Source organism: Hylobates moloch, unplaced genomic scaffold (genome assembly GCF_009828535.3).
Source record: "Hylobates moloch isolate HMO894 unplaced genomic scaffold, HMol_V3 SCAFFOLD_24, whole genome shotgun sequence".
NCBI classification, from domain to species: domain Eukaryota; kingdom Metazoa; phylum Chordata; class Mammalia; order Primates; family Hylobatidae; genus Hylobates; species Hylobates moloch.
In genome coordinates, this window is record NW_026652299.1 from 31,948,775 (window position 1) to 31,965,676 (window position 16,902).

Consider the following 16,902-nt stretch of genomic DNA (forward strand, 5'->3'; position numbering starts at 1 on the left):
CATCAGAAACTGAACAAGATTTTTCCATGAAATTTGACAATCTACTCCTAAAATTCTTACAAAGTAAAACATGTTTGTCTTACAAAGTAAAACAAATTCTTACAAAGTAAACGGTATGCAACATTTTAATGAAGAAAAAAAGACCCATTTGTCCCACCTCACAATAAAAATAAAATGCATGCCCTCTATTCATTTCTTTAAAAGCAAATATTTATCAAGTGTAACCAAGTACCTGCATTTTTCTAAGAGAGAGTTTAACTATTTTTATGAATATTTTCTCTTTTCTTCCCCTCTCCCTTTTCCCCCTGTTCTCTGCTTCCTACTTAGCCCTTTAGAAATGTAAATACAACCTTTCACCTCCCACTCATCAGACATTCCTTACAGGGCAAGTTCATCCATGTGCTCAAAGAGGGATCTCTCCTCCAGAATTGACAGTTGATTTGCAAACCAAAGCCTGCCACCATGAACCCTCACCTCCAGGGGGTCACCTCAATAGAGCATGTCAAAAGTATGCCCATTTGGCCACTTTTACAATTTACTTCTGCCCAGGAAGATGCCAACTCAACTGCCTGGTAAATGAGGCACCCAGATAGCAGGGAGCATCCTGCCCTTGCTCATTTCCTCCTCTACCTTATAAAAATGCCCACTCTCTACTCCAAAAATGAAGCCATACTGCTTCTTCCCCAAGCTAGCTTTGGAATAAATTCACTTGCTTTGTAAATAGCCTTGCTCTTGTTAACTGGACTCTGCATGCAGTGAGCAACTAACCTTCTTTTTGGTTACGTAAGTACTGTCTTTATCCTCTCTGACCTTAATTAAACCTTTTGTAAATTAAGGTCAATAAATGTCCCAGTGTAGTTCACTGTTGTTTTATTTAGTTTTTCAGCTCTGTGTGAGACAAGGATGTAAAACCCTTTCGAAGCACATGTTTTCTGTGCTTGCTGTGGCCTCTGTTGAGGAGTAATTGAAGAGTAACTGCTCACTGTTCCTAGAAAGAGCACACTGATTAGTTGTCAGTGGCCTGTTATCTGAGGCAGGGTCCGAGCACATGACCTATTGAATTCCCACTGACTGACAGGAAGTGAAGGACACACCCATTGCCAAAACAGAGTCTTCCTTGTGTAAACACATTCTCCCCTGGTTAGGAAGAGCCTGCTCCACAGTGGCGGCCTGGTAGTATTTTTCCCCCAGTGCTTTGCTGACAAATGAAACAAGATTTGACACTAACTAGCGGTGAAATATGGCTCCCACTACTGAGGTGACTGTTTGGCCCTCTCTGTTTCGATGACACATATTATTGAAGGCCCCTTCAGGACATTTTACCTCCAAATGAATTTTTTTTGTTGTTAGAGAAAGAGAGAATGCACTGAGCAGATTTATGAGCCCTGCCTGTCTGCCTAGGAAACTAGCTGTTTTGACATAATCTCCAGAAGATGCCTAGGGTATTGAATTAACTCAACTGCAAGAGGCCGTCACATTGGACAGCCAAGCTTTATTCATTTTCCAGCCCCTAACAACACCTGATCCAAGCTGCTTTAGCATCCAAAGGAACTGCTAGGATTGGCTGAACACCGTAGAGGCCTCATTCATTTGTTTATTCATTCATATAGTCTGTATTTATTGAATGCGTAATATAAACCAGATATTGTCCTAGGTTCTAAAGACACAGAGGTAAGCCAGTCAGGTGAAAACTGCTACCTTCAAGGAGCTCACATTCTGATATGATATACAGTATCACATTTATCATATTGTGTTATTAATATTAATGTTAGCAGGATTCAAATAAAAAGTAAGTCTACACTTCGGGAGGCCGGGGCCAGTGTATCACTTGAAGTCAGGAGTTCAAGACCAGCCTGACTAACATGGTGAAACCCCTTCTCCACTAAAATTACAAAAATTAGCCAGGTATCATGGCAGGCACCTGTAACCTCAGCTGCTTGTGAGGCTGAGGCATGAGAATCACTTCAACCTGGGAGGCAGAGGTTGCAGTGAGCCGAGATTGCACCACTGAACTCCAGCCTGGGTGACAGAGAGAGACCATGCCTCAAAAATAAATAAATAAATAATAAATAAAAAAATAAAAATAAGCCTATAGCTCCACAGACAAGTTGCAACAGGAAGTGGAAACAGAGCAAGCATATAGAAGCAGTGTAGACAATTAACCTATGTGACCTCGTCTTTAATGGGGATCTTTTCAGGTCTCCATCTATTGAGTATATAATATTGTGGTATACCAGTGGAGAAACCACAATTCTGATTAACTTACAAGCAGAAAGTAGCAGGCTCAAAATAGGGCGTCAGCCTGTGTGCTTATCCAGTCCCTATTTCCTGTCTGTTTCAGCTCCCTCAAAGTGTTTCACATCTTTCCTAATGATACTTCAAATACTAAATGATAGTACTAGGAAATCACCACTTTAGATTTAACGTGGCTTTCTATCTTTGATGCATTGTTAAGCTCCCCATAGTAACTTACTGACTTCTTGCTATGCCGTTGAATCTTAACAGTAATGTTCTGTTGCAACTATTTTGTATACTCACTTATTGGATAAGGAAACCGAGATTCAGAAAGGTTTGGTCAATCTCATGGGGTTACACAGCCAGAAGGGAATAAACGCATAGGCAGTCCCAGGTCTTCCTGCTTCACATCTTGCATTCTGGACAGTGCTATTAGATGTCGTGCTCTATATAATGCTCTCAGGTGCTACTACGGGGAGCAAAGATGGTAAGTCATGGTCCTTGTCCTCTAGCAATTTATCATCTAGTGTGGAAATAAAGCATCGACAAATAATTGCAAGGCAGGACTATATTTTTTTTAATGAATAAAACTCTTAAATCTAGGTAACAAGAAGAAGGAAAATCTACAAAGCTCATATTACAAGAGAAGGCATGCAAGAGCGTATGCTGTCTCCAGCAATTGGGATTGGCTAGAAAGGCTACAGATTACAGTTCACTGCAAAGGCTAATCACTGAGAATTCTTGCTGGTGGAGAGACTATACCTAGATTATTTTTCCAGAGTTGAAGTTGTGTATATAACCCAACCAGAAATCAGAAGCTCTGGTTCCCCTCCTTTTCTCATACCACATGTTCTTCCAGAAAAGCCCTATATTCTCTTCCCCATTCTCTTACAGCCATTTCAATCAAGACTTCATGCAAAATCAGCCTCCTCCAGGGAACTGTGCTGTCCAGGCCTGTGCCCTGCTGAAGTGGGAAAGGCCGTTCTCCCCATCCGAGGCTCACCTCTGGTGGAATCAAATGACCCAGCACCAGGCACTGCTCCTGGGCAGGAGGGGCAGTGATAAATGTTTGCTTTCGTGAGAGGAAAATAAAGTCTTGGGACCCCAACTCACCATGCAAAAAGGAAAAAATTAAGCTGAAAGCTGAGTCATGTAAGAAACTGCCTTTCTGTTTGTTCCTTAGCAAATAGTAACAGATTAAAGGCCAGATATCTCCACACGTTCTATGTTCACTTTATTTAATGTAAAGTGCCAATTTACTGAGCACAAAATGAATACATAATTGATGATTTCCCTACCTGCTCCTTTTCTCCAGCAAAACGTGGATTCAGTAATGTGATCGTATCTTCCTTCTTTTCCCTCCAGCCTGCTTTTCTCCTTTAAATATTGAGGCCCTCAAAATTATCTTTGGAGAAAGACACAGACTGCAGGCCGTTTCCGTGATTTCTGTGTTTCTTTCTTACGGGCATGTCCTTAACCTTGACAAAATAAACTTCTAAATTGATTAAGACCTGTCACAGATGCTTTTTGGTTTACACTGAGATGCATCAACTTACTGCAAATTGCTAGGGAAGCAGGCGCCTGGACCCGTAAGAGAAATTTTCATTGTGCTTTCTCATCCTGAGAATAGTAATTAATTTTATTTTTGACTGTCTCAAAAGAAGTTTTGTTATATTCTCTATCCTTTCCCAGAGTGTTACAGAATGTCTTGGCTGGGGCAATGTGGGGGACGGGAGTGTCTTTCTAGAGGAAGAAATAATTCATGGAATTCTTTTTTCAAATTCCTATGAAATCCTCAGTGCCTCAGGGGCCAAGTTAACAATTTGGTTTTTGTTAGGTTTCTGCTGGGTCCGTTTTCATCATGAAGTTGTAGAAAGTAAAGTCTCCACATTGTTATGAACCTTTAATCTGCTTGTCATCTGTATTTCAGGTCAAACAGTTGATAATGTGTGGAGGAGGCACTGCATCCCAAGATTACCGTGAGCAAGGGATTTGGAATCCAATAGAAGAAGTTTGCGTCACTGAGATATCAAGGTGCAATCCTGTGGTCACACTTGACTCTTCCTTCCCTTCCCTTCCTCTTTCCTCAGACACAGGGTTCCGCTGGTCTTCATGAGGAATCACCTCCCATAGCCACACCCACCACCAACCCCCACCCAGCCTATGTTTCGGCATGAATGGGTGGTGTCAGCAGCATCCTCACTGGCCCCTACCTCCCCTTTCAAATGCACCAGTCATGTCTCTACTTGATCGCTGCATTATTTGGTTCTCATTATTTGCCTTCTAAAGCTTAACATTAACCTTAAGGGGGGAAAAGAGGAAAGCCTTGGTGGAACTTGACCTGTAATCGCTTCCCTGCCGCAGCACCCTGCACCCCTTACTCTCGCCCTGCTCTGGTGCAGGGCCCAGCTGCCAGGCTGACTCCTCGAGTCTAGTGGTGGGTAAAGCCGAGTGCCTGTCGGCTCTTTGGATTTAAAGTGAGTTCTTCCAAGGCGCTCCCTGATTCACTGTTGAGGACAGGGCCCTCCATCTCTCCCTCTCTTTCCTCACCACCCTCCTCCTCAGCTTAGAGCTTCCCTGTTTTTGGTGGAGGTGGACATGTGGCATAAATAAGACAAATCCTCTGTCTTATGTTTTACATCTTGGACATGCCTCCTAAAATAATAACCTGACTACTTTTTTTTTTAATGGGTTCATCTGCTTTGGACACGACCCTGCTGGGGAAAATGATTCATGGAAGAGAGCATTACTATTCTAATTTCCCAAATTATTTCTCTGCCTTGTCCCAGTGTGTGGTCCTTATAGCTGCCATCCTTCCCAGAGGTGTTTGGGAAGCTTTCACTGCAATCTTACAGTAAGGCAGCGTTTGGCAGGAAACCAAGCAGGCGCATTTCAGGCTTGACCCTGAACCTGGCTGTCCCAGAGCGCCCCACTAGACCATGAGGTCTGTGTGGGCCATCCTGTCCCATCGCCTATCCCTTCTTGTAACAGAGATAATGAAGCCACGAAATTTTGTTAAATGAACTAATGGAAGATCCATCTTCACCCTGTACCACGCTACTTCCCACAGGAAGGCTCCTGCTAACTGCAAAGAGCCCTTAAGTACCCATGTGAATAATACAGGAGGTTTAGGAAACGTTTTCCTCTTAATATGGGAAAAGGGAGTATTCTTAATGTAAGTTCCTTTGGACCAGAATGTGTCACTGGCCAAGAAAAAGAAAAATGTGATTGTACAAGCAGGTATGAATATGTGAAGTCATTAATATCAGCCTCCATGCAGCAAATTGGTTGTCACGCTTCATTTATACTCATTTATGAAGAAACAGGAGTATTTGCAGAGAGAGGCCATAAATATATTTTACATCGCTCTCTGGAAGCTTTCATCTCCTGGCTCAGAAGAGTCTGACAGGGTTTCCCAGCCCAGGCGGACTGTGAAGGCAGAGCAGAGTCTGAGAGGAAGCGAGAGGGGCGAGAGAAGGAAAGAAAAGGGAAAAAAAGCATTGTCTACTAAGCAGGAGCTATAAAAATTTATGAGTCTGAAGCAGGCCTGGATTTATGCATTGAGACAATTTCGTTAAACTAAATGAAAGTTAATCTGTTGTAAATCTTCACAGTTCTTGGTGATTCTGCAGAAATTCATTTACAGTAATTGAGAATAAGAGGAAACATAATGAACTCACTGATCCTGATGTATCCGAGGTCACTGTGGACATGAGAAAATGCCATGCCTGCATTTAGAAGGATACATAGCCATGGAGGTACCTGTCACCTGTGTGTTCTGACCGCGAGGGGGACAGAGCCAGTGTGCTGGTCCCAACCCAACCCCCAAGTGCAGCATGACCTGCCTCGTGCTGCTTTTCCATGTCATCTGTAGTCATGTGCCCAAGCCTTCAAAAGACCCACCAGGATGAGGTTGCCCGCCCTGCCTCTGGCCTGTACCGTGAGCTCCCTTGCTGGATACTGGCTGATGGGCAGATGCCTTGTGTTGCAGCCACCTGCTGGAGTGACACAACCCATGCCTCTGGCAGTTGTCCCTGACTCCTCCCACTCCCAGAATCATCTCTGTCTGACTCTGGACCCCAAAATCATCCACTCAGACAAGTCTTTCAGATTCCGTTGAATCTTGTTCAATCCTCTGTCATCGACTTATTAAGTGATCTATAGCCAGTGGATTCCAAACATGGAATCATTTTATTCACTTTTTCTGTAATCACTGCTTTCACCATGCTGTGCAACTTTCATCTCATCTTTAATGACATGCTATGTGAATTTTACACATCTCGGTCACTTCTGGTTTTTGAAAGTTAGCGTTGTTTGAACCTCTCTTTTACCTTGGATGACTTTTCCCTTCCCCTCTTAAGTCAGGCCTCGGGCTCCAGGAAGGCAGAATGGGGAGGAGGGGAGATGGCTGGCTTTTTCACTCTTGCTCCTCTCCTTCTGCTGGAGGCTAAGAGGGCTGTCAGGAGTCAGTCTGAGTCACCCCTGAGGATGGATGAGGAAATGCCACGTCTCTCTCTGGCTTATCCAGCTGTATCCATTGGCAGTCTCTGCCCTGTGCTAGACTCTAAGGATGACATGCCTGGTCTTCTTGGGTCTCTGCTCATCTATACCCTGGCTTTTTCTACTGCCATGACCCTCTTTGGTCCCTGCCAGTGGTCCATGTCACACTCAGAGGATAAAGGAACCAGTGGACTTCCTGAGATATAACTGGGTGGTGAGAACACAGAATGTAGCCTGGGAAAGAGAGATTTGCAGCTGTTAGACTCAGTAAAGTCTAACAACTATAAACCTGCACTGTGCCAAAGGGGCATATGTCGCTGCTTCTGTGTGGTTGGAGGAGGAACACAAGTTCATCTTTATCAAATTCCAGCAATAAGCTACACTTCATATATGTTTTCTTATTCCATCCTTAACACCTCTGCAAAATAGTTATCACACTTCTGGTGTCTATATGGGAATAAAAATAAGCAGAAATTTCATGGGCATGCATTGTATGATGTGCCATGGGAAAAGACTTTAGGGTTTAGGTGGAGAGCAAAGGAGTCCAGAGGGCACAGAATGGATGTTTTGGCAGTGCAAGGAGGCAGGGAGTGGCAGTGATTTGGGAAGAGAAGTAAAAACTGATTGCAATATACAGGAATGGAAAGTAGTTCTAATTCCCTACAAAAACAACCGAGGGTTTGGTACCTGTGAGCATTGCGCTTGTGAACAAGCAGTTCCCTTCTGAGCCCTATTCCTTAAGCCTGTATATAATCACAGAAGCCTCTAAGAAACCCATATGGTGAGACTCCCCTAGTCTATCTCAAACCAAAGAAGCCTCTTACAGGAAAGGGGAGTTTCTGGGATCATTAGGCCCTGCCTGAATTAATGTTAATTCAATACTCTGGTGTATCTTTTGTGATTAGAACACTGACCCATATACTGACTGGAACCAAAAGTTCTTACAAAGGGGTGAATGGATATGCTAACCTGGACACATTTCTTAAAACTATATTAGGAAGTTTATTTTATTTTTGCCATCGTTCATGTATTCAGGAGAGAAAACTGAAGCCCAGACAGGTTAGAACGGTAGCCCAGTTTACAGTGCTCCTAAATGGAAAATTCAGAGCACTGGCTCAATTGTTTGCATTCCTCAGCACCTGGCAAGACCTTCCTTTCCCAAATAATGATTTGTTGACAGACTGATGTCTGGCATACCATGCTACACATGAAAACATTTTTTTTTTTTTTTGAGATAGTTTCGCTCTGTCGTCCAGGCTAGAGTGAGATGGAGCGATCTCGGCTCACTGCAACCTCCACTTCCCAGATTCAAGTGATTCTCCTGCCTCAGCCTCCTGAATAGCTGGGACTACAGGCTCCCGCTACCACTCCCGGCTAATTTTTTGTATTTCTAGTAGAGACAGGGTTTCACCATATTGGCCAGGCTGGTCTGGAACTCCTGACCTTGTGATCCACCCGCCTCGGCCTCCCAAAGTGCTGGGATTACAGGTGTGAGCCACCGCGTCCAGCCTGAAAACATGAATTTTAAAGGACAAATTTTTTTGTGGTACTTGTAGTTTTCACAATTTAAGTCTCATTAATCTTTAGTTCTTCTTTTCAAACAAGCTTATCAGGTGGGAGTAAGTGCTGAGGCTGAGAAGGCAGTGAAGCACAAAGATTCCTACTAGTAGGTTCCAGAATTGTTCTGACAAGTCTCTGATACCATGTGGGTGTCCCGCAATTCAATTCAGCCCTGACACCAACTACCCAGCGTTAGTGTAGACCCCACACATTAAAAATAAAGTCTCTCAGGTGACTATCCTCACTTCAGACACCAGCAGCAAGTGTGGATGTCCCAAACCATCCCTACCTTTTCTCCACCAGCTACAAATTCCAAAATACGATGTTTCCACCAAACTAAACAGACCACAATTCACCTATGATGCTGACCACCCAGGATTAGTGTCAGATCCCACACCGGGTTTGGCCCTTGACGAGACAGACCTCAGTCAGATGTCAGCTGCAAGTCGTAGGACCACCCGCACTTCTGACTGACTGGCTATAAATCTAAGGGTTTCCATAACCCTCTGAGTTTTGATAATTTATTACACTGACTCCTAGAACTTCCTGAAAGTGCTATACTTGTAATTCTAGTTTTATCTTAATGGACCTAGATGCAGAATAGCCAAATGAGGAGACACAAAGGGCACTATCTGGGGGTAGGGAATGGATCATTCGTGCCCTCACCTCATGGAATCAGAGTGTGTCACTGTCTCAGCATATGAATCCATTCACCAACCAGGAAGATCCACTAAGCCTCTGTGTCCAGAAGTTTTTAGTAGGGTTTCAACACATAGGAATGATTTATTAAATCACTGGCCATGTGATAGAACTTAACTTCCAGCCCTTGTCCCCTCTCTAAGGTCAGATGGCTGAAAGTTTCAATGCTCTAATCACATGGCTGGTCTTTGTGATGACTAACCCTCATCCAGAAGTTATCTAGGGACCCACCAAGAGTCAGTTCATATGTGCCAGTCACTCAGGAAATTCCAAGGGTTTTTGAAGCTCTATGACAAGAACTGGAGAAAAAGAGCAGATATATTCTTTATTATACCACACAGTGAGATGGAGGAATAGCATCATTACAAGGGAGAAGGAACCCAGGAGGGGAGCCAGAGGTTCTCAAACTTGGGGATACAACAATGAGTGAAAACAGATATGGTTCCTGCCTGAATCCAGTGGCTCTAGGGAATCAATATGGTGTAGTATTTAAGAACACAGCTCTGGTCCTTCCTGCCTCTTACTTGCTGTGAAACTTCAAATAGCTTTGTAATCTCTCTGAGCTTGTTTTCCATATCTGTTTAAAGGTGCTAGAAATAGGCCTACCCTCAAAGTCTTGTTATGGAGATTTAATGAGATAATCCATGAAATGTGCTTAAAACAGTGTCTGGCATAAAATAAGATTACTATAACCATCATCACCTTTATTGCAGTGAAGAAGACAGACGTGAAAAGTCTGTGAAATAATAATTACATAATTCTCTAAGCAATCAAGGAAAGTAAATAAGTTTTATTATAGTCATGTTTTTAAAATTGGGAGTCATACCTCATTGATGAGTCATAAAATTAATTTAGTAAGTAACAGAATTTCTGAAAGCTGAAATAGAATAAATAGAATACATAGTATTCCTAAAAAATTATTTTCATCGCATGTGTGTGAGTGTGTGTGTGTGTGTGTGTGTGTGTTGTACTGAGTCACAATGGAAAATGTATTTCTTCACCTGGGCTGTAATTTCAGCTTACTAGACTGTGAGATCTTTTATAGGGCTGTAAGCTATTTGAAGGCAGGATAACATTATAATCATCTTTCAATTTCTAAAAGTCAAACAGGTCCATGTACAAAATACACATCAGTAAATGAGTGTTCATTAAAAGAGATTGATTGGCGGATACAATTGGATTCTAGATGTCTTCACTGAATATGGGATATAAACAAATGCTTTTGAGATGTACTGAAGTAGAGACAGAAAACAGGTAAGTTCTGGACCCTGTTCTATAAGACTATATGTAAACAAAGAAAACCTCAGAAATGCTGGGCACAGTGGCTCATGCCTGTAATGCCAGCACTTTGGAAGGCCGAGGCTGGAGAATTGCTTCAGGCTAGGAGTTTAAGACAAGCCTGGACAACACAGTGAGACTTTGTCACTACAAAAAATAAAAAATAAATTATCTGAGCATGGGGGCTAGCACCTGTAGTCTCAACTACTCGAGAAACTGAGGTGAGAGGATCGCTTGAACCTAGGAGCTCAAGGCTGCAGTGAGCTATGATTGTACCACTGCACTCCAGCCTGGGTGACAAAGTGAGACCCTGTCTCTAATAAAATAAAATAAAACCACTAGAATATAATCAAGAGAGTATTCTTTCACTTATTCAAGAAATATTAAATAAGTATCTACTATGTAACTAGCACTATTCTAGGAACAGAGGATAAAGTACTGAGCAAAGAACCTGTGCTAGTGGAACCTGAATTCTAATAAAAGAGATAGAAAATTAGCACCCAGATATATATAATCTGATAAAACAGCAGATAAATGCTATGCGGAAAAGCAAAGCAGAAGGAGGAGAGAGTGCCTCAAGCTGCTTGCCTAGATGTGGAGATCAGAGAAGGACTTGGAAAAGCTGATGTCAGAGCACAGACCCAGATGTAGAGTTGAGCCATCAGCTGTCTTGGGAAAGAGCACTGCAAGAAAAGAAAATGCAAGAGCAGATGTCTGAAGACGGGGTGTGTTTGATGCATTTAAGGAAGAGCAAGAAGGTTGCAGTGGCTGAAGATGAGTCAAGAGATTGTGTGTGTGTGCACGTGTGTGCATGCATAATCAGGCAACCAAATGCTATTCATGATGAGCTAGGAAAAGAGGACAATGACACCTTGAAGATAAAAGAAATAGCATACAATGGGCAACCATTATGTACCAATGACAATGGATTCCTTCATTTAACCTTCACAACAGCCACCGTTACAATAACAATAGCTAATAATGTATCAGTTAATATCTTAATCACTTGTGTGTATGACCTCATTTATGAGAAACCTGTGAAGCTTTATAAAAGAGAAAACAGGGGCAGAGATTTGAAGAAATTTGCCCAAGTGATTTGGTCTAAGAACAAGCCAACTTGGATTTTGAATGATTGCCACACAGCCCCACATTCTGATTGCCCTCACACTGTCTCTTTATGGAGGGATATTTGAGATTGTGTCAGACTCAGGTAGATCTGGGAAGGCAGAACAAGCATGAGAAGGAAGGGACATTTCAGGTATATCAGCTTAGATTGAAGCCAGGTAAGAGGGTGGGGGCCCTGCAGGGCTGTAGAAGGAAGCACAACCCATGTGAGGGGTCTGCAGGCAATTCTGCTCCCGTGCTCCCTTTGCCAAGGGCCAGCTGCCATCACAGCAGGAAAAGGGCAGCTACTTGAATTGTCATGGCCCAGTGAGGACTCACAAGCAATGAAACTGCCCTCAAACAAAGCTGACAACTTTCTGGTGAGGAGAAGGGCTAAGGCTCAGGAAGGGATGTCCTTGAAGGATGCAGGATGCTGGACTGGAGCTGTTGCCATGGTGATAGTCCAAGAGTGCCAGTGTGCTGCCTTCCTTCCACTCTGCCCTTTCTGAACAGGTGCTGTGAGTGGGTGGCCTGGCAAGGATGCTTTCCATTATGCCCCAGACTGACTCCCAGATAACCTCCCATCAGTGTCAGCTCTGGAGCCTGAAAGCCTGGTTAGGAGAGGAATTTTCTCACTTGCAGTGGGTAGAAGGTGCAGGTGTGCCTGCAAATGCAGGGAAACACTACCCTGTTAATCAAAGATGCCCCAGATCCACTGCCATCTAAAAGGACCTACAAGAAAAAGAGAGGAGCAGTGGGCATGCCAGAAACCTGTGCGTCTCATAAGTGATAGGGACAGGAGGCAGAAAAATTCTAGGCAGAAAAAGGCAGGGTTCCTAGTGAAGCCCCGCCCTCAGACCTAAAGCCACAGCCCAAAGTGAGAACTTTACATCCTCATTTTCCCACTGGAATGTTGCCTTTTCCAAAATCACCCTGGTCTGCCAACCTCCCATCCTGTACCCATAAAAACCCCAGGCTCCAACTGGCAAAGGCATGGCAGAGAAGGAGAGAAGAGAAGAAGCAGCCGGACATCGGAAAGGAGCATTTCTACTTCAGAGGGACAGCTTGACGGCAGGACCTCAGAGAAGAGCTCAGCCGGGGACCACCAAACTCCAGGGGAAGACCACCTTCCCACTTCATCCCCTTTCCAGCTCTTCATCCCACTGACAGCCACATTTATTGGCAATAAAATCCCCCACATTTACCATCTTCAATATGTTCATGCCACCTGATTCTTCCTGGATGCCAAACAAGAGCTCAGGATACAGAGGGCTGTCACACTGAGCTCTTAAACACTTAAGCCATCCACAGGCGGGAAAACTAAAAGAGCACACTGTAACACATGCCCTCTGGGACTCTGGGGGTTGTGGGTAATCCCTAGATGCTGCCCCAAGGCCGCAGAGAGTTTAGCTCCTGCTAGCACCCAGAAGCACTCATCCCAGCCCCTGCACCCACTCACCTGTGTGCTCCTCCTCCCATGAGGGGTTGAGAGCTGCAGGCTGAGTAAGTCCTGTGAAGGAGTCATGGAAAATTTCCTGTTTCATAAGCAACGTCCTGCATAAAATGTATAGCTTAGTGCCCAGTGCAGAATTTAACCTTGCTTAAAAAGAGGCCTGACCTTTGCCCTTGGCTACTGGGAACTGATCTCTAGGCTCCTGGAATGTCATACCTGATGGAGTGACTTGGCCTGGGGGTCTTGAGTCCCCCTGGATAGCTAACAGTGTGATTTAGAATGGGGGCTGTCCACATTGGATACTAACAAAGTGACCTGGGGTGGGAGCTTTTGGTCACACAATATCAGTCAGCTAAAGGAGGGCTGAAGACTGAGGTCAATCATGTGGATGACTAATCAGTCACACCTACGTGATGGATCCCTACTACAAACTCTGCACACGGAGGCTCAGGTGAGCTTCCCTGGTTGGCAGTACTCCGTGTGAATGGTCACACATGAATGCAAGGAGGGAAACATTGCCCTCACTCCACAAAGGGAAGACTACTAGAAACTCTGCACTTCATCCCCTCCTGGACTCTCCTCTAGATATCTCTTCCCTTGGTCAACTTTTATCTGTATCTTTTCCCTGTAACAAATTGTAACCACAAGTACCACTGTTTTCATGAGTTTTGTGAGTGCTTTTAGTGAATTATCAAAAACAGAAGGTGGCTTGGGTGCCCTCCCAAAATTTCAATTGTTGTCAGATGTAAGGGTGGTCTTGTGTGAGCTGATCCCTGGCTCTCACACTCACCAACTGGTGGATGATGCCTGGGGTCCATCCTCCTGCTGGTCTTGGCTGGCTATGACATCCCAGGTCTCTGGGTGTCAGCATGTGCATCTCAGCATGTGCGTCTCTAAATTTGACATGATATGTACGAAATATGGCTGCTGTGAGGATTAAATCATGTGCTAACTCAGGAGTGGCCTGCAGAATAAACTATAGGAATCTAGAAATTATCTACTACTCTTCCTTACTCCCTCAGGTCTTACCAAACAAGCCAAACTCACTCCTAACCTCTGGACTTTTACTTTGCTTCCCCCTGTCCTGGGAAGGAGTGCCCAGCATCTCCCATCACATAGGTCTCAGCTCACATGTCCTTTCCTTCCAGGGGGACTTCCTTGGCTCTCTCCAACTTCGCTTTCATCCTGGGCAGCTCCAACCATTTCTTCCTGTCTTACTTTCTTCATAGCAATTGTCACCAGCTTAAGTTCTCTTCATCATATCTTGATTCATGAGTTTAATGTCCATCTTTCTCTACAGAATTAAGCTCCAGAAGAGTAGTTCCAGATAGCTCTTGTTCATAGCTGAATTTATGGAGCCTACAGCTACACTTGGCCCATAGTAGAAAGAGTATTTGTTGAGTTAATGAATCTCTTTCTTAATTCGGGTGAAAAATCAAAGACCAGCCAACACAGAGAAAGAGACTGGTGGACAGCACACAGCTCCACTGAGACAGGGACCAGCATGAGAATATTTCAACTAAACCCTTTCCGCACTTTGTCCAACTTTCCTCACCTTTTAAACAGATGTGAATTTTGTTTTAATAAAGTGAATTGAATGTGAAATTTTTCCAGATGAAGTCAAAGCTTTGAACTCATATTGGGTTCCGTTATTGTGAAGCCAATAGTTATTGTTGATGGTAGTAGTCATGTTTGGTTTTTCTGTTGTTTGCTTTTTTGGAAAGGGAGGAGAAATATTTTTGGTGCTTCATTTTTGTTTTTTAGCTTGTGGTTTTGTAATGAAATAAAAAAGAAATGGCACAGTCAGAAGAGAAAAGTGTCAAAGAAAACCTCAGCTTATGTGTGGATGGAGGAGGCAAATGAAAAGGAAATGTTAATTATGTGTCTGTGATATGCCTGGATTATAGGGCAGCATGTCTTCCCTATGAAGCCCCTCTCAGATCTCTCCCTAGTGTGGCTGCTGAGAGGATTGCGGGAGGAAGCATGAATAAATCCCTGGCACGTGGTGGGCTCCACAAATGCCAGACCACCCCAGATCTGGTCACAGCAAATAACTCCAGAATTCAAATTCTAAGGCTTTCCTTGATTGGACAGGATTTTTGAACCTGTAATGTTTCACAGAGTGGAGAGTAATGCATTTGATAATGGGAAGATGTCCCCTGAAAGGGGATAAATTATGCAAATTGGCTTCTCTAAAGAGTAGGCTCCTTGATGCTGACCTTCAGGCTGACAGAGACACAGGCAGAGCTGGTGCTGCCACCTTTACCCTGAGGGGTATCATGAACAAGGCAGACATGACCTTGGAGATGTGTGCACATGAAACACACATATCTGTGTGTGTGTGTGTGTGTGTAGTCTCTCTCTCACTATATATATATATATATGTAATAAACTGACTTTATATTAATGCTGTCAATAGTTTTATATATTATATTAATATATATTGTCAGTTTATTTTGATAAAGGAAAGGAAAGTGAGAGAGAACTCCAAATCCAGCCACAACCAGGAATAGAAATCCCGAGTGAACACAGACAACATGAATGGCTTTTGGGTGTGCCCTTTTCATCCCTTTGTAGTCACTGTGGTTACCTCCCAAATCTAGCTCTCCTCTCTTTAAAATAGCCCTATTTAGCTGCATGTCCACATCTCTCCCTGTGTTTTCTTCAAAATAATCTTCACGCAGCTCTAAGGCAGAGCACATCATTTGTTAGCAAATCTCATAGGATGTGTGTGTAGGTGTGTATATAGAAAGAGATTTATTATAAGGAATTGGCTCACATGATTACAGAGGCTGATAAATCCCAAGATCTGCAGTCAGCAAGCTGGAAATTCAGAACAGCGGATGGTGTAAATTTCAGTCCAAATTCCAGTAGGCTCCAGACTCAAGAAGAATCAATGTTTCTGTTAAAGTCCAAAGGCAAGAAGAGACAGATCTCCCAGCAGTCAGAAAGGAGGAGTTTCCTCTTATTCATGAAAGGGTTGGCATTTTTATTCCATTCAGGACTTCAACAGATTTAGTACGGCCCATACACATAAGGAAGAGCAACTCACTGCACTCAGTTTACCAGTCCAAATGTCAAACTTATCTAGAAACGCCTGCACAGACATGCCCAGAATAATGTTTGACCAAATGTCTAGGCACTCTGTGGTCCAGTCAAGTTGACTCATAACATGAACCATCACAAGTCCACATCGACATACATCTCCTTAAACCATACTTAACTGTAAAATAAAGACAATAACAAGGCCATGACTCTGCTGCACATGATACAACTATCCTTTGTATAATATAAATTGTACTAACTCCTCCAGAAGAGAAGGTAAAGTCCTTCAGTGCTGTTCACTCTCCTCCTTGATATCCATTGTTTAAATACCATGATATAAAATTAGCACTATTTAATACTATGATATAAAGTAAATAGATCTTACATTACATGATAAGAGAATAGGAGAGGAGAAACAAAGTTATTTTTATATGTACATATATAAAGACACACAACACATGGTGATTCATCAAAGATCTAGAAGCAGAAACACCATTTGACTCAGCAATTTCATTACTGGGTATATACCCAAAAGAATATAAATCATTCTTTGATAAAGATACATACACACATGTTCATTGCCGCACTATTCACAATAGCAAAGACATGGAATCAACCCAAATGCCCACCAATGATAGACTGGATAAAGAAAATGTGGTACATATACACCATGGAATACTATGCAGCCATAAAAAGGAATGAGATCATGTCTTCTGTGGGAACATGGATGGAGATGGAGGCTATTACCCTTAGCAAACTAACACAGGAAAAAAAAAAAAGGAACAGAAAACCAAATACCACATGTTCTCGCTTGTAAGTGGGAGCTGATGATGAGAACACATGTACACATGGGGGAACAACACACCCTGGGGCCTGTTGGAGTGGGTGGGGAGAAGGAGAGCATCAGGAAGACCAGCTAATGGATGCTGGGCTTAATACCTAGGTGATGGGATGATCCCTGCAGAAAACTACCATGGCACACCTATGTTACCTATGTAACAAACCTGCACATCCTGCACAGGTACCCC

At 43.2% G+C, this 16,902-nt stretch overlaps 1 long non-coding RNA gene across 2 annotated transcripts in view; it reads left to right on the top strand.

Moving 5' to 3' along the window:
* The window catches only part of LOC131382449 (uncharacterized), a 29,060-nt gene extending 18,816 nt beyond the window's left edge, over positions 1-10,244 (top strand). Inside the window, exons 2-5 of one of the 2 annotated variants that reach the window (XR_009211953.1) lie at positions 3,130-3,387; positions 4,166-4,269; positions 5,850-5,993; positions 10,097-10,244. This is a non-coding gene — a long non-coding RNA (uncharacterized LOC131382449). The remainder of the gene's footprint in view (positions 1-3,129; positions 3,388-4,165; positions 4,270-5,849; positions 5,994-10,096) is intronic. The other variant, XR_009211951.1, reaches the window with a different exon arrangement.
* The last annotated feature ends 6,658 nt before the right edge of the window (positions 10,245-16,902 follow it).